General features: G+C 38.1%; 1 long non-coding RNA gene across 1 annotated transcript; it reads right to left on the reverse strand.

Annotated features, from left to right (window-relative positions):
- Positions 1 to 1698: 1698 nt before the first annotated feature.
- On the reverse strand, positions 1699 to 27425 carry LOC144332958 (uncharacterized). Its single transcript, XR_013401231.1, has 4 exons — positions 27006 to 27425; positions 19364 to 19491; positions 14028 to 14195; positions 1699 to 3639 (listed from the first exon to the last, which is right to left on the reverse strand). It is a non-coding gene; the product is annotated as an uncharacterized LOC144332958 (long non-coding RNA).
- Between the last annotated feature and the right edge of the window lie 82 nt (positions 27426 to 27507).

Consider the following 27507-nt stretch of genomic DNA (forward strand, 5'->3'; position numbering starts at 1 on the left):
ATGTTGTCACTTCTATGCCTGAACAAGAGAGGGGAGGGAGAAGTTACCGGAACGCAGACAGGTTAGCTGAATGAAAAGAATACTGGACAGGATTGATGGCTTTCAGGGGCAGGACACAAGCAACCCACAGCAACCAAGCAGCTGGAGCAGGTAAATAAATGGTCCAATTTTACTTCCTTTCTGCCTTCCGAGCTCTTGCCAGGGCCTCCCACTGACTGCACCCAATCAGAAGCCACAGGACGAAGGAGCCCATTGATACGGTTTAAACATATCTGCTTCTAGTGCCCAGAGCAGGGTGGAGAAGACTGGAGAGTACATCTGGAGAAATAAAGGTAAGGTATCCAGCATGAAGATGATCGACTCCACCCCTCTCATTTTGTAGATGAAAAAAGCCTTAAAGAAGTGAAAAGATTTATTTAAGGTCACAATAAAAGGCAGTTTGGTAGAGTTGAAACCCATTAATCTGCAAGTTGGAAGACAGGTTCTAGTCTTGGATGGGCCACTGCCCTGGGCTTTTGTTTCTGTATCTATGAATGAATGGAGGCAGACTAAAGCAATGGTCTTCAAACTGGGGTATCCATACACCTGGGTTTACTTAGGAATTTGTAGGAGGAATAGGGTATGGATAATTTTAAGTGAATTATTTTCCAGACCCACAGCTTCCTTACTTACACTGTCTTCTAAAATTAATCCACTTTTCCCCTTCATAATCTTCCTTCTCCCACTTGACACATGAAAAGCATGCCTTTCATTTATAATGCATACGACTATAGTGAATTATCCCAAGATGTGAAAATTTTGAGACACCAAACAAGGTGCATTTTGAAAATGCAGAATTTTTGAGGCAGATTCCTCTTACAGTACACCAGAAAGTTTCAATTAAGAAATACTGGAAGGGGCAGCATTTACTCATGGCAAGTATGCATCGGTACATAGTCTTTCCGAGAAGGGTTTGTATCTCACAAATGAACGTTTCACATTTCAAACCTAAGGTTGGAAGTGAGTCTTTGTTCATTTAGGAGGAAAGAAGATTCTAATCTGATTCAGATGATGAGCAGCTTCTAGGAACTGGTTGTGCCACATGCCAGGCTGACTGGCACAACCAGGAGTGATGATATGTAATTATCTCTACCTCTCATACATGGTTTTATTCTTGATTAGTGCTCTGTCTTCACGGAAAAGCCAGTTCACAATGCACTAGATAGAGTCAGGAGTTTCCAAGACCAGTTGTCACTTCCCTTTGAATGTGTTTAAACTAGGACACAGCAATTGCCACACTGGGTCAGGCTTATGTATGACTCGTCCCACTCCGTTGTTTATTTGGAGAGCAGCTGTGGTCTTCTTGGTGCTCACCTTAAGGTTAATAATTTTCAGGTTTCTTTTACTTGCCAATTATGACTCTGCCTTCCTTACATTTCTCTATAATTATCCCTCCAATTCTTGAAAATACTATTATTTTGTTAAAATGACAACATGCTCACTAAAAATTCAAACAAATTAGAAAGTATAAAAGGAAGGACAAAAACATCCCAAATTCGACCAATCAACAATAACTGTTAACATTTGGTGACTGTCTTTCTTTGCCTAGACACATTCTCTGCCTACATATACATGCATACTAATTCCATAAATAAGACCATACTACATGTGCTGTGCAATAACCTGCCCTTTCCCTCAACAATGTGAAATCTGTATGCAGCCTATCACACGTGTTTTATTTATGTGCTCAACACTCCTTTTTTGAAATCCATTTGGATTACTTCCAATTTTCCACTCTTTTTATGCCATGATGAACATCCTTGTGCATATTTCTTGTCATACTCTGCAAATATCTGTTTGAAGTTATGAATTATATTATTTTTGGATCATAGGCTCCTTCAGTAATCTAATGACAGCTGTAGATCACCTCCCTTCCAAAACACACGTCTTCATATAACTCATTTTGTCTTTGATGTTTGTTTTTGTGGTTCATAAACATGCCCCCTAAGATTCATGCTTGGACTTGCTAAAGATCCATGAGCCCTAAATTAAGAACTGCTACTTTAGGGTTAACTCCAAGACATGTAAATTTTAAATAACTTTTAAAGTAATTTATGTTAATTTATCACTTGTGTGAACACTCATGTATCCCTCTGCCTCTTTTAATTGGTGGGTTCACCCTCCAGTGTGTGCCCAACTCTGGAGATTTGGTGATATAATAAGTAATCAGATTATATAAATTTCCATTGACTAACACAGGGGCTGAAGGGATTTTTGAACACAAAGCAATGCATTCAACCTTACTTTACAGCCCTTAAGAAAGTTTCATAAGTCAAAAAGTTTCAGGAGGCCAAAAGTTTCGTAAGGTCACAAAAATGAAAAAAATGTATTTGAGTCTTTGCTTCCTTCATTCAACAAAAAGATACTGAGTAACAGCTTTGTGTCACTCCTGATGCTAGGAGCTAGGGATACACAGATGAAGACTAGGTTCTGCTTTCAAGGAATTCCAGGTCTAGGTGGGGGAACAGACATATAGACAAACCATTGTCAGGCAGGCAGAGATTATAGTTGGCTACAATGAGCAGCATTAAGACAAAAGTATGAAACTGCATTGTGTACTCAGGTCATCCTCTGTGAGGTTTATTAGCAAATGTGCTCCCTTCACATGGCTGGTTCTTCATCCCCACCCATCTGAATCTTCTCTCCTTCTCTCCATGCAATATTTATTTCACTTTTCAGGGAGACTTCATCTAATTTGAAGTTCAATAATTTCTAGGATGGCTGAAGTGAATCTAGGAAGCTAAAGAATGTAAAAAGTACGCAGGATACATGTGGCAGGGCTATTGGATGACAACATTCACTTTGCAGATTTGCAAATATAGATGCCCTAGTAATTGAGTTACTCCAGTAGATGAAAAATAGGAGAAACTTCAGGTCAAACTTATACATGTAGATAAGTAGATTGCTTGCTATCCAGTGGAGTGTATAATTATTATAACCACAAAGCAATAGGTTATCTAAGAAGCTTATTTTTGTGGTTATTATTATTATTATCTGCCATATTGTACTTTATACCTTTCAGCTCAGACTTACTCAATAGTTGAGTGCCCTTAGAAATAAGCCATTTTGTTTGTTTCCATCACAGCCCAGGGATCTCTTCAGTAGCTTGATTTTCTTTTTAAATTTCGAGTTTTTCGGTTCTAGCATTTCTTTTTTTAAAAAAATTAGTTATTGATACATAATAGATGTGCATAGTTTCAGGGTATAGGTGATAATACATTCATATAATTTGAGTCAAAGATCAAATTAGTGTAGTTGAGATATTCATCACCTTAAATATTTGTCTTTTCTTTATGCTAGAAAGAATTTCCTCTTGAAATAGGTGAATCTAACCTATCTGCTGTGAGTTTGATGCCATTTGGTCCTCTGCCAATATTCATTCCTCTCATTTTTTCCCATGTCTTTATTTTTCTTCTTCCCTTGCTGACTGCCATCTTCTCTTTTTCTAAGCTTCTCATTCAAATTGTCATTCATTGGTAAATTCTGGTCTTCACATATACAACAGTCTTCAGCTACTGCTCACTTGTCTCTGTGAGCCAGGCCCTGGGGTTCTGAGGACACAGCACGAAACCATCCCTCAGTTAAGGTCTTTTCCTGTATCTGGGGATGAGAGGAAGAAGGTGAGTGTAACTATTTCTCCCAAATTCTTATTTCTTAAGGACAGTACTCATACAACTATTTTAGTTATGTTGATTTCCCGTAGAATTTTGATTCATGGTTATTCTCAATAAATATTGATTTTTTTAAAGAAAATGTTTGGGGTGTGTGCACTTTACATTCAAAATGAAAGTATGTGTTGATGCATAAAATATGTTTTAAATACATGTATTAATTATTTACAAATATGAGTCAGAGACATCTGAAATCAAGCATTCAAGTCTATCAAGAATAGAATCCATGGTATTTAAACAGTACAAAGGAGGATGGCTGTAACATCTGTCAGCATCCCTGCTACACTTCTGGGTTAGACAGTTTTTTTCTAAGGATTCTTCATGATACAAATAAAAACATTTAAAAATCTCTACAATATTTCTTGCACATCCAGTGCTGACAAAAAAGTTTTATGTTAGCATCTCATGTTACTTAATTTGTTTTTGATGCAAAATGTAACTTATTTCCCTTAACTTTTTATATTTCATTGATGTATTGTGTTTCTCAAATCTAGTTCACACTTACAGTCAGAGATTCTCTTTTAGTTTTGAATAGTGTCTTATGCTATGTTTTTAGAATTAGTGTAACTTCTGTTTTCTCATTAGTCAAAGGGGGATCACAGTAGGGTTGTCACAGGATCATAGGGTTGTCATGAGGTTAAATGAATCAATACATATAATGGTATAATGACAGCAACAACAACTAACCTTACTTGCATATTTCCACAGGCTAGGCACCATGTCATGTGTTTTACGTGTATTAACTCATGTACTCTTCCCTACAACTCTATATGGTAAGTACTATTATTACTATACTTTTTCTCTGTACTGTTTAGGAAACTGAGGGCACAGAGTATTTGAGTAATGTTCCTAGGTTACAACAGGTAGCAAAATGGCAAAGCTAGGATTAAAAATTCAGGCAGATGGATTTCAGAGCCTAAACTCATCCACTGTGCTCTACTCCTTCTCGGGTAAGATAATACTTAAAAGAGCCGCCTGTGGATAAGTAGGAATCTTTATACAAATTGAAAAGTAAAAGCTGGAGCATATGAAATGAATGCTTTTTATCTTGCTACTGCTCAGTACAGTCTGGCTAAGGCACCTCTAGTACTTAATGGCTGCTATTTTAATAAATTTTTCAGGTCCCTTTCTTCCTCCTTTTCCTGAATGTTCTTAAACATCTGACTTCAGGTGGAATATCAGTGGAATAAACGTGAGGTTTTTTTAATGAGAAAGGGTTCTACTCTTTACCAGCTGTGTGACCTTGTGTAAGTCACACACCTGTCTGAACCCTTATTTTCTTACCTGTTAAGATGGCAATAATATCTGCGTCAGCTTCTACAAGAGGAGGCATGAAATAGCTAAACATTAAAACACAGAGGAAGGTAATCAGGAAACTTAGACTATGAATACAGAATATGACCCCTGCTGACTGGGACTAAGAACATTGCCTTGGATGCCTCCAAGACTCAGGGTTTCACCAATTCTCAATGAGGATGGAAATTAATGTCATGTGGAAAACTGTATTTTTCTCATTCCTTAATCCATGTAACAATTCCTATTAGATCTTGTAATTTTTTTTTTTTTTTTTTTTGAGATGGAGTCTAGCTCTGTCACCCAGGCTAGAGTGCAGTGGCATGATCCTGGCTCACTGCAACCTCTGCTTCCCGGGTTTAAGTGATTCTTCTGCCTCAGCCTCCCGAGGAGCTGTGATTACAGGCGCACACCACCACGCCTGGCTAATTTTTGTATTTTCAGTAGAGATAGGGTTTCATCATGTTGGCCAGGCTGGTCCTGACCTCAGGTGATCCAACTGCCTCCGCCTCCCAAAAGTACTGGGATTACAGGTGTGAGCCACTGTGCCCGGCCAGATCTTGTAATTTTTATCAAATCAAAACATGAAGAACTCTTTAAGGTAATTTTATAGATATTTAGAATTTGTGCTTTTAGTAACAACTCTGGTGTACAAATAATATGAACAAAAATATAGAAAATGCAATTAGGTTAGTCAGTATATGGGAAAATGCTAGGCCTCTGTAGAAATCAAAGAAATGCAAAACAAAAACCATATGTTTCATATATGAAAATATTCAGTGCTGGTGAGAGTCATATTTATTTTTGATGTGTATGTAAACTGAAGAAAAACCTGTTGGAAGGCAATTTTAAATATGTAACAAGAACCTTAAATATGTTCACTTACTTTAAGATAATTTCAGTTTCTGAAATCTACCTTCAAGAAATAACATGAACTACCAAATGAGCTTTTAGTATGAAGTCTTCATTGTGGCATTATTTATAATAAGAAGTTGGAAACAACCCAAATGCCCTACAAACTGGGATAAGTTAAGTAAAATCTATTATGTTTCCCACATAATAGATTACTGTACAGGTATTTTAAATTAGGCTTATAAATAATTCATAATGGCATGGCAAAATGTGTGTAATATAATTTAAGTGAAAAGCAGGATAGTAAATATAGTACGATCACAGCTAAGTCAAAAATAGTTGTACAAATACAAACATTTGAAAAAATACATCAGAATGTTGCTAATGGTTATTGGTGACGTGATGACTAAGGGTGATTTATTTTGTTTTCCACTTTTCTATATTTTTCTAATTTTTTATAACGAGCATGTATTATTTTACAATATTAAAAAACAAAGCAAATGATATGAATAAAGATTTTGTTGGTAGGGTGGGCAGTAGTATGTGTTCTAGCATGATATCTTAACAAGGCATACCATTCCACAGGCTTTCTGTGAGAATTAAATATTCGACTATGTGTAGCAGCAGCCAATATATATTGCATGTATGAAGAAACTGTTATAGAAAATTTAAACTTTACAGCCTTACATAAAAGATAGTAAAGTGTTTTGTGAAACTTTTTTTCTTATGTTTCCAAAGAATTTATAGTTAGGAATTTCCTTAATTAGCTAGCTTTCCTATATATTTGAAATTTCATTTACATAACATGCAACTTTTCAGGACTTCTTTTGTAATCAGTTATCATGAGTATTATTATTTTTAAAGTTTTCACCCCTTGTTCGGTGGTGAAATGTAGAGTACTGGTTTACACCTGTTGTCCTGGTGTAATTATTCAATAGTGCCTCCTTTTTCTCTCCTTTTTCTCCCGCAAAATAGTTACATGGTCACCCCAGCAATATCAGACATGGGGGGAAGGGGAGGAGCAAATCGTATGATCTGGATGCTGAATCTGGAGTGGGGGTGAAGGGGGGCAGGGTGGGGACAGCTGGCTCCTGACAGCCAGTATGCAGACAGAAAGAACTGCCGCTGTACCAGAAGTGCCCTAGTTGCCTATAAACACTGGCCCACGGCTGTATTACTTAGTCTAATCAGTCATATGTCTATTACTTGAAAGTGATTCTGACAGCATTGGCTCTACCTGAAGGTGGAAAAGAACTCCGTCACCCAGGCTGGAGTGCAGTGCCCGCCACCATGCCCGGCAATTTTTTTTTTTTTTTGTATTTTTAGTACAGACGGGATTTCACTGTGTTAACCAGGATGGTCTTGATGTCCTGACCTCGTGACCCGCCCATCTCGGCCTCCCAAAGTGCTAGGATTACAGGCGTGAGCCACCTCGCCCGGCTAAGTCTATCTAATTTATTTAAGATATCAAAGACACACCTGCCCCATGTGTTCTTTTCCACCAGCCCACTCTGGAGCTCCGCATTTTTACCTACAGTGTTATTATAATTAAATGTGATCAAAATAATTAAAATTCTATCTGGAGAGAAATAGCCCCAAAAGTATAGAGGCAATAATACTATTAAGAAGTCAGAAGGATCCTCATATTGACTCTGCTCTTAGCTGGATGACCCTGGGCAAAGGATGTAACTTCTCAGACATCAATCTTTTCAGTAGCAAAAAGAGGAAAATAGAACCTGTTCTGACTATATCATGGGAGTTGGAGTATGAATAAAATGGTTACTATATGTGAAAAAGCTCTGTAAATGCAAAAGCACCCTGCAAATATCAGAGACTATTAGTATTATGAAGTTATTAAAATAAAAAACACATTAGCTGAGCTAACAACCTTGAAACACAATGAGCAACACACACACCACCACATGATGCTTGTGACTGCATTAATGATGGCCCATTGCACTTTGCCCTGGCTCTGGCAGTTAGCTTATGCCCCTGACTGGGATCTGCTAGCTTTTCAAATGGAGGTCTGTGACATTGATAAGGTATGCTTCTCTCCCAGGAGGCTCCAGACACACAGCCCAGAGTAAGTCTTTGGGAGGAGTGGAAGTGGGAAAGTTGCTAAACATGATGCAAAAGACTTTTAGCCCCAGGGAAGGAAATGACAGAATTCTTGCTTTGACAAGTTTTTTTCAGAGCTGGCTTTGCTAGGAAACTAAGGGCTAAAATGAATTTTTGATACCCTTGGTTACTGTTCTCCCAATCCACTCCCCTCCAGTTCTAGAAAATAAACTCCATGTGGGTGAGGACTTTTGTCCCCTTTCTTCACTGCTAAATTCCCAGCACTTAGAACATTTCCTGGAACAAAGTATCAGGATAATTCTTATTGCATAAGTTAACATCATTTGCCTGTGTCACCTGTGTTCTCCATTCATGCCTGTAATTTAAAGTTGGACAAGTTTTGTTATTGCAGTTCTGGAGCTACTTAAAAGGATGCTTAGCCCAAGTTTTGGATACAAGGCCTTGATCTAGGTCACAGAATGATAGCTCTCACTTGTAACTGCTATTTCCACCACCAACCTTAATTCTTTGGTCATACTCTGTTGAGAAGTCTTAAGAGCACCATTTCACAAGGGGCCTGCCAAAGACATAGCAGATGCTTAGCAGGCATGTCCACTCAGCATGCGGGACACATCTGGAAAAGCTGCAAGAAACCACACTTCAGAGTAGCTCACTGCAGGAAGAAAGGGGAGGGATTTTTTTCTCCTTGGTACCCTCTTGCCTCTCATATCCCATGGGCCAAATTTCACTCCCTAAAAAGATGATTTCCTGTATGTCTAGCCCTTGGCAGACACTCAGGAAGCCAATCCTGGCCCCCCACCCCACTCGCTCCATAGGGTGGCATTTCATCTAAACCTAGAAAAAGAGTGACAACCCAATGCTGATAGGGCTCAGCATGTCAGGACTAAGGGCCATGCAGGCTCAGGGTTCCAATTCGAACTCCGGCCAGCCCTGGGAGCCCACTAAAGGCAGTGGTTGTGGTAGGGGTGCAACAGGGGTGTGGAGATTACTTTCAGAAAAAGAGAGGCAGTAGAGAAAATCTGAGGAGGTGCACAAAGATTGCATCCAATACACTTGTTTTGCAAAATTGAATCGTATTTTCCTGTCCTATTTGTTTATTTGTGAAAAGCTCCATTTTTTTATGTATTTTGAGATCAAACTTATCCTTTTTAACAAATGCCTAAGACTCAAGAGAATGGATATGCTGTAATTTATTTTGTCATTTCCCTATTGATGGACATTCAGGTTGTCCCCCAAGTTTTACATTATTGTACGAGTCTTTGGGGAGGACAGCTTTAACATACAAGAATCATTTGAAAAGAAAGATCTTATTTAAAATCAGTCACCATGCCTGTCTGGAGCTTTACCGATCTGATGCTTGTGATTGCATTAATGATGGCCCCGAATTAATGAGGCTCCAAACCCTGAGAGGAGATTGATTTTTATTTTTGCATATTACCAAAGCTTTTCCATTTGAGTTACTTTGTTAGCGAATAAGTGTCTTGAACGGATAGAAAAATAGAATTCTATGGATCAAACTTTGCCCAGCCTGGTTTTGTGAGCCCTGTGGTGGAGGCAGATGAAATTAATCAGGCAATGGCTAAAAGGTGAGACCCTGGGAGACAGGTCACACTACATTCCCTGACAAGGGGTTTCAAGTGTTCATTGATAAGAAAATCACCACCACATGGGAAATTTTACATGTCTTCCACATCAAAAGCACCTCAGTTTTCAGGCTTGTTTTGGAGGAAAACCTTTTATCTTTTGTTTTTAATCTTGTTAATGCTTTGACATCTTGACAGTTTTGAACTTAATGATCCCTTATGGGAAGGAACAGGAATTCCATCTGCTTTTTCTATTTTCTATTTTCTAGGCAGCTCTTCCTTGTCTGTCTCCAAGTCACTGCTAAGCCTCTGAAGATCACGCTGGTACCCTTTCCCCAATTACCCTAAAATATTTAACTATAGTATTTCTGAAATCTGCAAATTTTCCTGACTTTAATGAACCCTGTTACTTTATTTTAAAAGTCAACTAACCCCTTGAGATAGTAATTGTCTTACAGAATACAAAATATTCTTTCTTCTAGTACCCTTTTGATTTATTTATCAGAGAAGCCTAATAACATAGACTTTGCTATAAAACAAAAGGCAAATTCTGCATGAAACTGTTTAAAAATTGATCAGACCAAATAGACAGGAATTCTATGTAATCTAGCCCTGAAAGGTGCTTGACTAGTAATGTTGAGTGAACCAAAGAGTGCTTCCAGACTCTTAAAAAAAATCTAATCTGACCACTAAATTTAGAACCAGAACAATATGTTTCTATTTTACATGATATAATTTAATGTTTTTAACATAAACATGTTACACTGTTGATTATTTATCACAGTCAATAATTTCAGGTAAACAAATAGCAATATATATCTTTTAGTTATGATATCCTAATAATGGAATATATTTTGTGACTTTTAGTGGTAGAACAATTTTATAAATTATAAACAGTACCTCCTAGATTCAGTGACTGTCTAAAATTGAGAAAGACCTAGAACTTCCCTGTTCTTGGAATCTGCACTTGGGGTAATTTCTCTTTAAAATGATGCTCCTTTCTCTATTAATCAAAGTTGTATAAAACCACCTATCACAGTTCTGGTCGGCATTGAGTTCCTATTACATCAACTCAAAGCCAGAAAACATAACATTTCAGTTGCTTGTGCTGTTTTATCAAGGATGGGTGTACAATTGCTACGTGATAACCTTTTTGAAATGTTGAAAATAGTTCAATGAGCTCCATAACTACTTTAAGAGCCCTCAAGGACCCAGAGATCCCCAGGTTGGGAGCTACTTCCTTAGATAAGGGTTGACATGGATTCTCAGATGGCACTAGTGTTATGATACTTGTACCTTGCTTAATAGTAGTGGCTGTTCGATACCTCATCTTCTCAAAGTGACCTAAAAAAGGTAATTTAATAACTATTATTTGGTTTCTGAGTCAATGGCAGAAAACAAGACAGAGTGATAAGAGGGAGGTTGGGTATTCATTTCCAAGGTTCCTGCCTTGCTGTGTCACCACCACAGGCTGGCTGTACCTCCTGGCTGAAGGTGACAGCTCCTGTCAACCAGCCCTCTGCATATACTTCTTTGTTTCCTAGCTCAAGTAACTGCTCCATTCCTTAAATTTTTTTTTTTTTTTGGAGACAGAATCTCACTCTGTCACCCAGGCTGGAGTGCAATGGTGCAATCTCGCCTCACTGCAACCTCCACCTCCTGGGTTCAAGTGATTCTACCACCTCAGCCTCCCGAGTAGCAAGGATTACAGGCGCCTGTCACCACACCTGGCTAATTTTTGTATTTTTAATAGAGATGAGGTTTCACCATGTTGGCCAGGCTGGTCTCGAACTCCTGACCTCAACTGATCCACCCACCTTGGCCTCCCAAAGTGATGGGATTACAGGCGTGAGCCACCACACCCAGCCCTTAAATAATTTTTTTAACCTAGCCTTTTAAGATGTACATTTGGTTGTTTCTATCAGGGACAATGCTGCAAGAAGTAACTTTGTATATATGCCACTTTTCCTCCTTAACCTTAATTAGGGCTCAAAGGATTGTTGTGGTGTGTATTAGTCAGGGTTCTCTAGAGGGACAAAACTAATGGAATATAGATAGATAGATAGATAGATAGATAGATAGATCGATCGATCGATCGATCGATAGATCGATCGATCGATAGATATAGATAGATAGATAAAGGGGAGTTTATTAATTATTAACTCACACAATTACAAGGTCCCACAAGAGGCCATCTGTAGGCTAAGGAGCAGGGAGAGCCAGTCCAAGTTCCCAAACTGAAGAACCTGGACTCTGATGTTTGAGAGCAGGAAGCATCCAGCATGGGAGAAAGATGTAGGCTGGGAGGCTAGGCCAGTCTCTCTTTTCACATTTTTCTGCCTGCTTATATTCTGGCCTTGCTGGCAGCTGATTAGATGGTGCCCACCCAGATTAAGGGTGAGTCTGCTTTGCCCAGTCCACTGACTCAAATGTTGATTTCCTTTGGCAAAACCCTCACAGACACACCCAGGGTCAATACTTTGTGTCCTTCAATCCAGTCAAGTTGACACTCAGTATTAACCATCACGGGGTGTCAAAGGGAGTAAATTGGAAAGACAGAAAGTGAGATGTCAGGGAATAGAATGATGAAACTAAGATAATTACGTTATTGATAATGACACAATCTAGAGCATGACCATAGGGTGAGTGACTGAGGTATGGTGGAGAACAAGGTCATTTGAGTGAAGAAATTTTAAAAACTGACAAACTATGGTGTTGGAAGGATCACCTACCTTAGTTGTTGAAATCACTAAGAATTAAGACTAAACAGAGAGATTATCAGATTGGAACTAATAGCACTGAGAAATGAAAGAGACTGACCCAGGTGTCAATAGATGACAGCAAAAATGAACATTTTTGGGTGAGTTAATCTGATAACATGTGATTTAACTTGGGAGAATTTTAGGGAGGCAAGTGAGAAAAGTCTGAAAGTGGCAATGAGGAGTAAAGAGGTGGCCTTCCCCAAATGTAGGCCCAGATGCACAAGGACAGCGGAAGAAAAAAAGCAGCCACTATGTAAGATGGCTTCAGGGGAAGCGTATCCTCAGGAGAGAGCTGGTTTTCTAGAGCAAGAGGGTGAATGAAATGTTCAGAGAAGAGGCTAAGGATATAGGGGATTTGGCTGCTGATGGATGAATTCCAGAGGGCACAAAGGAAAGACACCATTTGTTAATGACACAACGTTCACAAGCAGTCCTTTTACTGGCCTTCTGCCAATTATCTTTTGTTACCTAAAGTTCATCTTTAGTAGTTTTTTTAAGAAGGGCTAATAGAAACAATGCTAGCTGAGTTTTGCATATTTTAAACTCTGTCTGTAGTTTTTATACTTGAAATACAGTTTTGCTAGACATAAAGACTTTGTGTCCACTTTCTCTACTTGAGTATCTTGTATACATTGCTCTAATGTCTTTTTGGAACGGATGTTGTTGTGTGGAGATTTAAAGACAGGCTGGCACTTCCCTTCATAAGTGATTTGATTATCTGCAACCTCTACAAAGGATTTGATTATCTGTAACCTCTCCAAAGGATTATTTCCTTTTCATTGTAGTCAGTAATTATGTCAGGTAAAATGTCCCTGGCATATACTACATCCTTTCAATAAAGAGGTGTACTTTTTTTTTTTGATTGAGAAAAGTTTTCTTCAATCATATCTTTCATATCTTTAAGTATTTGTTTGTTCCATTATTTTGGATCTTTTCCTTGGGGGCGCTAGTTGTAAGTTTTTTTTTTTTTTTTAAACCTCCTTTGCCTGCTTTCTGTATATATTATTTTGTGTCTAATCCTTTCTATTTTTCATTTCATTTTGCTTGTTTTTTTTTTCATTTCTTTTCTCTATAATTCTTATTATCTTCCTTTATGTTTCTTTTCTTTTCACTTCCCTTCTAATTTTGTCTTTATTTGTGTGATGGTTTTGTTTTTTCTACTACTTCTTTTCTAAATTCTTCTGTTGCATTTTATCACCTTCTATGTCTCTAAATCTTCCTCAAATTCCTATATTTATGTTTTATAATTTTCTTTTTATTGAGGTTATGGTCTCATTCTTTTCTCTAATTTGGGGAAACTTATTTCTAAAAATTTCATCTGCCAGAGCTACCATTTCACTTGTAAAGCATTCTTCATCTGTTAGATTTTGCTCCTTTTTCTAAAATTTTTGTTATTGTTTCTTTGTATTGGTGATGTGCTACTTCCTTTCCCTTTCCTATTTATTATCACTGAGTGAACTGGGTCTTCCTGGACCAATTATTTGCAAGAGTTCTGGTATGTATGACAGCAAGGTTAGGAAGAAGCTGTTTTTGACTTAGTGCAGACTCACTTCTCTGCTGCCACATGAACAGACTGCTTCCTGTGAATATGGCTTATCTGTGTGATTCTTTGTGTCGTCTCACTTGCACTGTCTTTTTGAATCAAACTGGGTACAGGGGACTTTTGTTGCCAGCATGGTTTGCCCAGTTCCCACATCCACTTTTGTAAACAAGGATAATGTTTTTGTAACTCAGGATGTGTCTCTTACCTTCAGGGGTTATACTTCTGCTTGCAGTGTCTAGCTGAGCCTTCTTGCAGCTGAGATTGGTCTCTGTATTTTTCCTGTTTTTTCCTATATAATTTCTGCTCAACCTCAGCTGATTTTGTCAACTCTTATACATGTTTTAGAACCTGGGCAGTATATTTGTGTCATACTCTGCAAAAGAAAAAAAAAATGGGCTTGCAGATTTTGGAAGGTGGGGTTTGTGTTTTTATCCTTTTATCTCCAGAATGATTTTCAAAGACAGAAAAGAGAAAATACTAATATACCCACTCATGTTCACGCCAGAAATCTTCTCCAACTCTTTAGAATAGTAATGTTCACATTTTAGGAATAATAAGAAATCTATAAGCATGTGGCCTGAATTCTCTCCTAATCAACTCTGTTAATAAAAATGTACATATAGCCTACCAAAGCTAGTTATGACTCATATCTCTTGGCTAGATGTTACTTAAAGCCTAATAACTGGGCTGGGAGTGGTGGCTCGTGTCCGTAATCCTAGCACTTTGGGAGGCTGAGGTGGGCAGATCACCTTAGGTCAGGAGTTTGAGACCAGCCTGGTCCAATATGGTGAAACCCGGTCTCTACTAAAAATACAAAAAATTAGCTGGGCATGGTGGCTGGTGTCTGTAATCCCAGCTACTCAGGAGGCTGAGGCATGAGAATTGCTTGAACTTAGGAGGCAGAGGTTGCAGTGAGCTGAGATTGCACTACTGCACTCCAGCCTGGGTGACAGAGTGAGACTCCAACTCGGAAAAAAAAGAAAAAAAAACCCTCATAATTGCAATATGCTGGAAATTTCAGGACCCCAAGAGACAGACCAATTAAGAGTATGTATTGTTCATTTACTTCTTATAAAATATCAGCCTAAGCAATATTCAGATATTTCTAACACTGTTTCCAACTCTTTGCCTCAGGGTCAGTTTCTACAATTACCTGAATCATCTGGGCCCTAAGCTGGCATTGCTAGCATTGAACTGGGGACAGATGCCCATTTCTTGTGGCCAAAAGTTCCTGCTTGTCTGGCAAGAATAATTTCACACAGGGATGATGTCAGAGTATTTTTGGTCCTGAAAGATACTTACCTGAAACAGAAACTTGTTAATTAATTTTGGTTATGTCAATGATAATCCAGTTGTATATGTGACTAAACAATTCTTGAACCGTCTAGACTGTATACAAGCAGTATATAGCTGAATTTCTACTCCAAATTTTTGTTTCTGATGGTATGATTGCCATCAGTTTGGATTTCAGTAGTTTCATGGAAGAATAAAATTTAAGATAATTTTGTGATTCATATACCACTACTCAAATTCTAATTAAATTTTGTCTTTTTTGATAGCAAGTTTCCCTTTCAGGTCTGTGAAATTAAATTCCTCTTGCAATCAAGCTGCACAGATAGGGGAGACACTTGGTAATTCAAACACATCTTGGGGTTTGCACACCAAAAGCAGCTGCAGAAACTTGAAGTATGATTCATGTTCATCAGAATATGTCTTCTAAAATTTGGACTTTATTTCTACCAAAATAGTACAGCAACTCCTCAAAATCTGTAATTCCATTAAGCTCAAGGCAGTTGACCTGAGCTCAACTCGTATGCCTGGTTTATGCCTGAGATGTTTACTTTCTGAAACAAAAGCCCTTCCTTTCCCCTGTGGTTGCAAGTTCAGTATATTAAGATGTTTCATTAGAACAACAGGAAAGCACAATCTCTTGGGCCCCTGAATGTTGAATAAGTTGGGCCAGTGAGAGCTCTTTAATTCCCCAAGGTTCTTGACCTCAAAACATCTCTTTAACAAGTACCCATAACCTACACTTCTGACTGCATTAAAATTAACCCAGACTGCATACGCTGTTTTGTCTTTGCCCAAACCGATGATGGTTAGGAGTACAGGCATGAAGAATGTTGGCAACCATGATAATTTCTGTTCTTAGACCAGGAAAAGCTTTCTTTCAAAGATCAAATCAAAAACACACCCGATGAACGATGCAAGGAGCATCAGACCACTTTAATGCTTGAATTAGTATTAAAGCATTTCTCCCCTCTTTCACTGTAGGTACCCCACATACAATAAACATCCACGTTTAGACCAAACTTCTCAAATTCCTTTTTGAGATAGTCTTTGCAAAGTTTCTGTGTTCTACCTAACCAGGATCAGTTAGATCACGTACTGGATACTGCTGCTTTGGAGCATTCCATTCCATATATTTTGCACATGGGACGTACATCTTAAATTTAAAATAAAATATATTTTTACATTGTTATTTAAGTAAGTGTATGTCATAATGGTTTTCAAACTTTTTTTTTCCAAGCTGGAAGTTCAAAATGCAAATGAAACAAAAGAGAAGCCAGCTGTAGTTAAAAGGAGTTGAGAGAAAAAGCAAACATATAGACAGAAAGCAGATCAGTGGTTGCCTAGAACTGGGGTTAAGAGTAAAATTATTGCAAATCGACATGAAGGATCTTTTGGGGATAATGGAAGTGTTCTTAAACTGGAATGTAGTGTGGTTGCACATACATTTACTAACAATTATTGATTCATATGCTTAATAATGAGTGAATTTTATGGTATGTAAATTATACCTTAATAAAGTTAATAAAGAAACTAAATATAAAATGCAGGATGGCAAGAAGTTGTTGGAGGTATAGATGAAACAGATTGGTACTTCATTGATAATTGTTAAAAGTGAAAATGAGTGTGTACAATCTTATTTCACTCTTTTTCTTCATTTGTACTCACTTAAATTTTCAAAAAAGGAGCTGAATTAAAAAAATAAAAATAATAAAGGGGGCTGAGAATAAAGGAGCATTTCCCTTGTCCATTAGAGACAAAATTTTTAGGTCTATCTGAAGCACCTTTAGATACTTAATCAATGTTTGTGACTAGTCTATGGTACATGAAAAGAAAATGTATTATTTTCACTCACATATTTATATACATTTATAAATACATAAATGTACATATACAATCTACTTTGCTAATTATGTTATTTAGGTCTTCTATATCCTTACTTAATTTTTGACCACTTGATCTGTTCTGGATGAGATAAATTAACTAGTCATGTTTTCTGTGGATTTCTCTTTGAATTTGATGTAGTTTTACTTTATAAATTTCAATTCTATGTTATTTGGTACATTGATATTCATAAGTGTGAAATCTTAATTTTGCATCTCATGTTTTATAAAGTACCTATCTTTGTCTCATTTAATACTTTTTCCTTGAATTTAACTTTGAGATAAAATCTTGATCTTGGTTTTAATTTACTGGGTATGCCTTCACCTATCTTTTTATCTTCCACCTTTCTAAATCATTTTATTTTCACTGTATCTTATGTATATAGCACAAGGTTGAGATTTGCCCTGATATCCCAGCTGAGAAAATTAATTGAAAATTTTCAGAGCTTGTTGAAAAGAAAGTCATGTCATGTTTGATTTTACTTTACCTATCTTTTGTTTTTTTGTTAGGCTTTGTTTGTAGTGCTCATTTATTTATTTTTCACTATATGGCCTGTATATATATTCTTTGTGTATGCATGTTTTTTGAACTTGAAAGGTTTGCATTTTTGTTCCAGTGGTCACCTTAATAACTTTGAAACTATTTTTTATACATTATTGAAAGCGTTGAGCAGTATGTTTCCTGTTCCTCGCCTCTTCACCCCCTAATTGTATTATTTTTGTAGTGTTTACCTTATTTCTTTTCTCTTTCAGCTTTTGTTAGTTATTTCATTGTGATATTGTCAAGACTTACAGCAGTTACTCTCTGTTCTATGACCATAATTCTCAACATTATTTTAGACTTGCTTCTATAGATAAATGGATTTAATGATTGCTACCAGTCTCCTCCCACTGCCCATACTTCTAAATTCGTCTCTTTGGTGGTTGAAATTCATTCTCTAGGAATATCCTACAAAAAAGGGCAATATGAAAACCATACTGCTTGCATGTTCAAAAGTGTTCATTATATTTTTATTTGAATAAGTTACTCTGGTATGAAATCCTTGGATATGAAATCTTTAGAATTACATTTTAATTTTTCCCCCTTATAGATGTCTTGATCATTTTGCTCTGGATGCCCAAAAGATTCTGTCATTCTCTTGGAAATCCAGTAGCTATGCTAGACTAGGTCTTAGTTTGATTATTCTTGTCATTTTTTTATTTGGGATATGGTATGCTCTTTCAATCTATAGATTTAGGTCTTTTATTTCTGAAAGTGTCTCAAAATGTTTATCTGCTTTTTCTTTTTTTCCTGTTCCAACTTCTAGATTCTTTGGTTAGATTATGTACATATTGGATTTCTTTTGTTTCTTTCCATTTACATAATTTTCTCTCTAATCCTTTTTTTTTCATTTTCATTTCATTTAACTTGTTTTTCTCAATCTGGTATTTTGTGATTCTTAAAACATTTTTTATTTTGCTTTTTTTTCCCCCTTAACAAGTGTTTATTCCAAGTTTGTGTTAATTTTGTCTTCATTTTTTAAATAGTTATTTTTTTCCTCTCCCTTTTTCAATTCATATTTAAGTTCCTTTTGTGGTTCTGCTGCTTTTAAAAAAAAATTTCCAGTGAAGGCACTTAAGAAAGTTGAGTTAGTCATACTTATTAGTTCATGCCACATTATCATAATTGATTCATGGAAGGCTAGTTTTATTTATTTATGGTTTCCTTTTTATTCCTATTCTTATCCTCCCCTAGATAAGCAGTCATACAAATGCATTAAATATGTATCTTTTTGTTTGCATATATTTTTGTAAAATGTGTATAGTTTTTATATACATACTTTTAAAATTAAAAAAAAATTTAGAGAGAATCTTACTATGTTGCCCAAGCTAGCCTCGAACTCCTGGGCTCAAGAGATCCCCTGCCTCAGCCTCCCAAGTAGCTGGGACTACAGGCCTGCACCACCGTGCCTGGATGATTGATTACTTTTTGATTGACTGTTCATGTTTGGAGGAGAGGTTTTCCAAGAATTGCTAATTGCAGAAGGTTTGTGCTGAGAGGCCTGGACCACGTTTCAGCCTAGTAGGAATTCTGCTTATGACACAGAGGTTGTGTAGATGAGTTCCTTTGGCTTCTACTTTTAACTAAGAGAAATTGGCAATCACAGGGCTGCTCACATCGCAGTCTATATATATTTTTTCCATTTTGCCTCACCAACACAATGCTTCTGCATATGTGGTATGTCTGAATGATTCTTCTTCCAATGGTGCCTTATCACCTTCTCTTTTATAATCAGCCAGCTTGAAGGAAGACACTGCTGCCTGTCCACATACTTGATTCCTTTATTTCAAATGAAAGATTGTTGGTTTTGTCTCTAAGGTAAGTCACTTTTGTGAAGTGTGCTTTGTTGATGTTGATGATGTCTTCTGCAGTCTGCAGGCATTTACATCTTTTATCAAAGTATTTCTGCTTTTCACTGTATCACATATATTGTAGTTCAGGGTTTCAGGTATCTACTGTTTTCAATGAAAATGAATTTTGTATTATTGTCATTATCCTTGTTACTGAGTAATTTCTGAGAGGTGGAAGAATAGAGGATGCTATCTTTACTCTCTGGATACATTTTTTAAATCACTGTTTTATGTATATATTATGTTAACTCAGCTAGATTGCAGTTTGGAGAATTTTCTGCTTTACTGTGTACCATGCATTCTTTACTGTTGACTCCTAAAGTGTCATAAAAATTGCTTCTAATGTTTGTTGAGAAATTTCAGACAGGCCTAATTCTTAAAGCTTCTGATTCATAAAGCCTGAGTTAAACAAGCATCTCAGGTGATTCTGATGCTAGTGGTTCACCAACTGCATATTTTACGTCGTAGCCACTCAATAAATAACTGAATGACTTACAAGGGCATGGATATTTATGTGAGAATGCTTGGTACAGGAAACGGAGTAGATATTGTTTTTATAAATAAGACTGGCTGAGGGTACACAGTAAATACATACAATTTTATCTGTTGCTTTAAAAAATAAAAAAAAACCACTGGCTGAGATAAAATATGCAGCAATAGAGGGGCTACTGAAGCAGGGATATTTTCCTTGGAGAATAGGGAAACATTTCTGCCTCAGAAATGTTCTGTCATCTGTTTAATTGAGTATTACTTAGCCCACTAATGACACACAAGAAATAACTGACGAATGACAGCATCAAAATTGGACAAACACTGAGAGACAAGACTCCCCCAAAGGAACCCAAGAAATACAAGTTATCTATGTGTTTATGTGAATAACCAGGCAAATACTACCTTATGGTTAATTTAAACAAAAGATGAATTGTTCGTTAATTTGTGGATGTGTTAGATACATCAAAGTGTAACTCCTTTCCTGTTTCTACTCGTACTTTTTAAATTTAAATTTAAATTTAATTTAATTTAATTTAATTTTATTTAATTTTTGGGGCAGACTGCTAGTTCTTTTTCCCGGGCAGATGACTGCTGACATAGAGACGACGTTTTCTGGCTTCCCTTATAGCCGTGTTTGGCTATGTGATAAAGTTCTCATGAAGTAATGAGTCCTACTTTATTTTTCTTCATAACACACACATATTATTACTCGACATTATGTTATATACTTACATCTGTACTGTCTCTTCCATTAGAATGTAAAAGCTATTAAAGCAGGGACATTATTTTATTCTCTGTCATTTTCCAAGTAGCTGAAAAGTATCTGGCATGTAAAGGACACTCAATAAGTAAAGGAATTCATGCATAATTATTGCAAAAATATAGAGATTAGGTATTACAGGATATGTGGATCCCAGTATTTCTCTAATGAGGATGTAGTAAGCCTAATGAAGAAGAGTTTATCTTGATTTGGCTTACCAGTTGAACTTGAACGACCACCCTCTGTGTGCATACTTAGCATTCATATTTGCAAAGGGAGGGGGACTGACTGGGTTGATTTCCCTTGACAGAATGGAGGATCCCTACTGGGGAGAGCTTCATGCCACTTCAAGAATTTGACCTTTCTCATCTTCAATCTAGCCACACAGGGTTGCTTTTGGCTCAGGTATCTATCTAGGTCCACTTATTAGTGGTTAACACAGCATGGTTGGTTTCACTTAATGTACAATGGCATGAGTCACAGCAACACTGTGCAGAAGACCATCTATCCTCACAAGAATGTGGTGAACATTGCTGCCACTCCCATGCTTTCAAAATAAATAGTCTTTTCAAAATAGTTGCTTCATGGGAAGTTGTCTGTATTTGTGTTATATGTATCTCGAATGTACTCAACAACATTTTTTAGATGTCCTATTTTGAAGTTCAGGATGATACAATGGAAATATATAGATTAGTATTCCAAAGACCTGGGTTCAAGACTCAGCTTTGGGACATTTTAGCTCTGTGACCTTGGATAAAATCACTTCCTCTTCCGGGGTCTCAGCTTTCTCATTTGTGAAAATAGATGGTGATGGGAGATGACTTAAAGGTCTCTTCTAACTCCAATCATCTATGAGTCTGATTATTTTCAGAGTTTTCACGGCATTACTGTGAACATTCCCAATCATAATGAACACCTTTTGTTTCTTTCTCTTTTTTCTTTCTTTTTTTTTTTTTTTTTTTTGAGACGCAGTCTTGTTCTGTTGCCCAGGCTGCAGTGCAGTGGCCCAATCTTGGTTTACTGCAACCTCCACCTCCTGGGTTCAAGCAATTCTCCTGCCTCAGCCTCCCTAGTAGCTGGGATTACATGTACCCACCACCGTGCCCAGCTAATTTTTATAATTTTAGTACAGACAGGGTTTCACCATGTTGGCCAGGTTGGTCTTGAACGCCAGACCTCAGGTGATCTGCCCAACTCAGCCTCCCAAAGCGCTGGGATTACAGATGTGAGCCGCCACGCCCGGCCCCAAACACCCTCTCTTTGAATGTAGATTGGATTTTTTGGAACCGATAAAATTGATCAGAGCTAAACTGATTAATACTATGTATGGCAAAGGTAGATGATACTGTCTTTAAAACTTGGAATTCTCATTGATTCCTTTCTCACCTTTATTTCTGTATATTCAGTTGCTAGTGGCAGAAAACCCAACATAATCTGGCATAAGCAAAGAGAAAATTACTGGTTCAGGTAACTAAAAAGTCCAGGGTCTATGGTTTCAGTCACAGGTTGATCCAGGAAGTAAAATGATGTCATTAGGACTCACACTTGGTTTTCTCTTCTCTCAGATCTGCCTTCTCCATGTTAGTTCCATTTTTAGGCATATTCTCCAATGGGGGCAATATTGTTGCCAGCAGCTTACATTTGATCTCAGCAATCCATATAGAGAGATTCATTTTTCCCAATGTTAACCCAAAAGTCCCAGAACTGACTTTTGAGTCATTTGCTTATCACCGAATCCATCACAGAGACTAGGAGTATTCTCTGAATGGTCAAGCCTGCATCACATATTCCCCCCTGGAGTTGGGGGAATTCAGTTCCACTGGAATCATGTGAACTGAATATGGTGGAAAGATGCTTCTCCAAGTAACATCAATGTGCTGATCTCAAAAAGGTATAATGGATGCTAAGTAAGCTCTGTGTGTGTGTGCGCGCGCGCGCATGAGAGAGGTGTGGGACAGCTAATCACTTGCTGCATTAGACAACATCCTTTGAAATGTTTCCTCTTCTCTGTTTTTATGAAGTATAGGCACTATCTCATTGTAGCTTCCTATCTAATTTCCTTGCCTGTAGTCATTCTCTCCTCAAATATATTCTAGGCATTGCCAACACAAGTCTTCCTAAAGCATTGTTTTGATCATTTTACTTTCCAGCTCAAAAATCTTTCAGAAACCTTCTTCTATCAAATTCTATATTCTTCAGTCTGGCATTTATGATCTTTCCACAATCAGGCTCCTGCATATCTTTCCAGGCTTATCTATCCACCTGCGCTTGTTCCATGAGCCAACTAAGCTGCATTGCTTACCATCTCTGAACACACTGCATGTTTTCCTAGCACTGCCTTTGTTCTATTTGTATGTCCCACCCCATCACCATTTCTATCATCCTAAGTCTCATCTCAGGTGATGAAGTAGAGACTGCTAGTTCTCTTTAATATATGTTCTCCCCTTCTTCATTAGTGTTAGAACCATTGATTTTTAGCTGGGCCATGGCTGCCAAATAGAGACTACACTTGACCAAGAGAGTATAGTGTAGTGATGTTTACAACTTCTGCAAGTGGCCTAGAATAGAGGCGTGTTCCTTTTTGCCCCTACCTCCTTTATGCTCATTGGAAAAAGGCTGTAAGGAGCTTGAGCAGCCATGACGGATCATAAGGGAGAAGCTGCATTTCAGGATGGTAAAGCCACATGATGGAAGAAGCTCATGGATCTGCTGATTAGAGAGTCACCTACACTGATGTGAGAGTAATAAATTTTATTTTCTTTAAGCTGCTGTTACTTTGAGCTTTTTAGCTGTTACAGAAACCAATCCCTGTATGAAAATATATTGTTTAGGATAATTTTCTGGTGGCAGTAATAGGAATCATTCAAAGCTATATAAAGCAAAAAGGGAGAATTATTTTAAGGACAGAAGGATTTCTCATAGAACCTATGGGAAGGGATGAAGGAAGCCTCAGTCATAGATTGGCAGCTGGTATTAAAAAGTAAGGCGAGGCCAGGAAGCCCTCTCATTGTGTCTCATCTTTCCTTCTCTTCCTTCTTACTGAAAATTATTTACATGGTTGGCACAGAGAAGCAACAAATAAGTATTTGTTTGATGGATGGCAATTTGTGTGTGTGATAAACTGGATCTAAAGTCAGTTCTCAAAACGTTTTGTTATATATATGTGGCTTGTTAAAGTGATTCTTTTGAAGGGGGGAATCATATTTTTCAGAGTCTAAGCTCTCTGTTCAACCCTTTCTCTCAGCTTTCCAATTTTTCCCAGTCATTTATTTCAACATCAGAAAGGGGGCCTGAAATACAGCGTTGTCCATAATTAATATAATGACAGACACTTTTGAGATTGCTCTGCTTTTGTACAGGAGTTGCAAAAGCCAGTTTTTATAAGAACACAAGCACTGGCACTCACTAGCTATTTTGGCAGGCGAGGAAATGATAGATTAATTACTTTTGGTACATTTTCCCCATAACTGTCTTTTTTTTCCATTTCATTTGCATTGTTATTATTTACCAGTCTGGGTTCTCACTTATACCTAGTTTGTGCCCTTCAGGGTTTCTTATATTCTTGCCAGCTCTTTGATACGTTTGATAAGATGTTTTATATGTTTTATTCAGCACTCTGAGTTGCTTTTGGTTTGAGAATCAGCCAGAGTCTCTAGTCTGCCATACTACTGGACACAAAAGTTCAATATGCTTTCACTTCATTCATTTATAAGATATTCACCTGCGTTCCAAACAGCAGGGCCCTAACTCTGGTGGCCTAAGCTCCCCATCCACAAAAATGAAGAATAACTACCTTTCCACCTGCATCAAATTCTTTTTTGTACAAGACTCACATAATCATTAATATGAAGTCAGTTTGCAACTGGAAAATACCATGAAAATACACATTTTCTTAACTCTGAAAACAAAACGGAGGCAAACAAGTAATAAAAGTTATAACTAAGGGTAACAACCTTAGAATGGTTTGTTCGACTTAAAATTTCTGTATCTTTGCACTCATCTCCTTTTTTTCTGGCCCAAGGTATAAATGAAAAAGTCTTAAGATAAAAAAAAATGTTATTTTATGTTATAATTGACATTAATTTTATAATTTACACTTTTAAAAAATAAAGAGAAAAACATAAAGAGAAAAAGGCAATCTTGAGCACACTATAAAATCTTTCACTTTTTTTCTTTTTGAGATGGAGTCTTACTAAGATGGAGTCTCACTCGTCGCCCAGGCTGGAGTGCAATGGTGCGATTGGCTCGAGGCAACCTCTACCTCCCGAGTTCAAGTGATTCAAGGTTCAAGTGATTCTTCTGTCTCAGCCTCCCAAGTAGCTGGGATTATAGGCTCTGGCCACCACTCCCGGTAATTGTTTATATTTTTGGTAGAGATGGGGTTTCACCCTGTTGGCCAGGCTAGTCTTGAACTCCTGACCTCAGGTGATCTGCCCACCTCAGCCTCCCAAAGTGCTGTGATTACAGGCGTGAGCCACTGCACGTGGCCTTTTGTTTTGTTCTTTTGAGACAGGGTCTCACTCACCCAGGCTGGAGTGCAGTGGCGCCATCTCAGCTCACTGCAACCCCCGCCTCCTGGGTTCAAGTGATTCTCCCACCTCAGTCTTCCAAGTAGCTGGGACTACAGGCGTGCGCCACCATGCACAGCTAATTTTCGTATTTTGTTTTTTGGTAGAGATGGGGATTCACCACATTGGCCAGGCTGGTCTTGAATTCCTTACCACAAGTGATCTGCCCACCTTGGCCTCCCAAAGTGCTAGGATTACAGGCATGAGCCACCGTGCCTGTCCAGATCTTTCACATTTTTAAATTTTGTGAAATAGCTGTCCTTTTCATATGTGGGTAAGCTATCAAACTTAAGATGCTCACAGTACTTTACATACTTTGTAGGCTGAGATTCTGAGTGTCTAACATTCTGTAATGTATCTTGGTCTCTGTGCGGCAAGAACACTGAAGTATTATTATAGGTAACAATCTATGTCACTCTTCTCAAACAGTGCTAACAGGTTAAGTACTCAAGAGGAACATCTTTCAGTATATTTCAAAAAGCCTCATGGATGGTAGGTGATTTGTAAATGGACCAACACAGGCCTCAGGCATATGGTTACTGTTTACTATTTCCTGTAGATCACGATGTCTTAGGTCTTATGTAGAATATATCACAGGACTTATCCTCTAAACATTCACACACCAAGACTGCACTCTGCATGCATACCATTCACTCATTCTGCATTTACTGAGTCAGTCCCACTGCATGTCAGACCTTGTGCCTGTTCTCAAGAAGCTCACAGTCTAGGAAAATGGAGAAATACAGCTACAATTATAACTCTATGTGATAAGTATTACAAAGAGATACGGTGTTATGGAAGCACTGGTAGGGGCACTTAGCCCATACTGGAGTGGCTGGGATAGGGCTGAGTGGCCAACAGGGAAGGGTTCACAGGGGAATTGACGTCTAGGATAAATAATGAATAACAAACAACTAGCAAGGCAAGGAAAAGGTAGGAGATCAAGACATAAAAAGAAACAGCATATGGAAATACAGGGTTGTGAGTACAGCAAGACTGGGGAGCCCAAGTGGTTTGCTGTATATTTAATTTATTCATTTCACGTAGCTATTACTGACATACTTGTCTCCCTATATATGTTTGAGTCCGTGAATGGTGGGGACTTTGTAATGGTTTCTCTGTCCCTATGTCTAACAGGAAGCACACAGATGGAGTGCAATAAAATGTTTGATGAATGAATGACCAGCTACGTGGTGTAAGGGAGAACAGTTAGGAGTCCGTTAATAAGAAAGGTCATTTCTAATGGCAATGAATATCAGGTAAGATATATTTAAGAATTATTTAGAAATTAGGATGAATAAGACTTGGTGATATATTGGTGACGGGGTATAAAATAAGAAAAACTGACTTTCTAGGTTTCTGGATTACAGATGCATGATAATAGTTATAATGGTATAATAACAATAGCTAATATTCATCAGGCACCCTGTGTCATGAAGTATGCAAAGTGTTTACATGAATTAAGTCATTTAAACTCTCAATGACTTAGCGAGGCAGGTTCTTGTATACTCATTCACTGATGAGAAAACTGGGGCTAGAGATTCATTTGCCTAAGGTCACTCAGCTAGCAGGTGGCAGGCTCAAACCCAGTAATTCTGACTCCAACAGCCATACACATAGTCTACTTTTCTTTACTGCCTCTAATAGATGAGATTAATACCCAGAATGATGGTTCTATTCAATATGTGTATCACATAAATTGCACGTTTCTCTTTTGCTAAACATAGAGACACATACTATGAATGCCTCTTTATTTTTTCCGATTTTTGGGATCTTGGCTCTTTCTGTATTTTTCCTACCTGGAAGACTTAAAGTGGGGTGGAAGTTTGATAAAACAGTTGGCACAAAAGATGAGAGAAGACAGGTACAGGCGTGACATTCTCGAACGCTCTGGCAGTTGCTGGAATGATGGGATCTGGGTTCTACAGGATTCCTCCCCTCCCATCCCCCGCCACACAAACACACACACACACACGTCGTAAGATGTATATGGCCGCGGAGTCTCAGGTTGGTTCTAGGAGTCCTCAACTCACGGCGAAGGTGCCTCTTCTCCCTTCTGGAGAGCCCAACATGCCTGAAGTCAACCTGAGGTGGCCTCTCGGGCCCCGGGAAACAGCGCAGCTCGGGCTCGCCCTTGTTCCCAGGGAAACCGCCCGCGGAGGAACCTGGGGCCAGGCCCGTGACAGCTGCGACGAGCCCCGCCTGGCGCCAGGGGGCGCGGAAGCGCGTCCGCCCCCAGGCCCCACGCCGGGCCCGCCCCGCCCCTGCCGGCCACACCCCCCCGCCCCGCCCACCCTCCGT

Source organism: Macaca mulatta, chromosome 11 (genome assembly GCF_049350105.2).
Source record: "Macaca mulatta isolate MMU2019108-1 chromosome 11, T2T-MMU8v2.0, whole genome shotgun sequence".
Taxonomy (NCBI): domain Eukaryota; kingdom Metazoa; phylum Chordata; class Mammalia; order Primates; family Cercopithecidae; genus Macaca; species Macaca mulatta.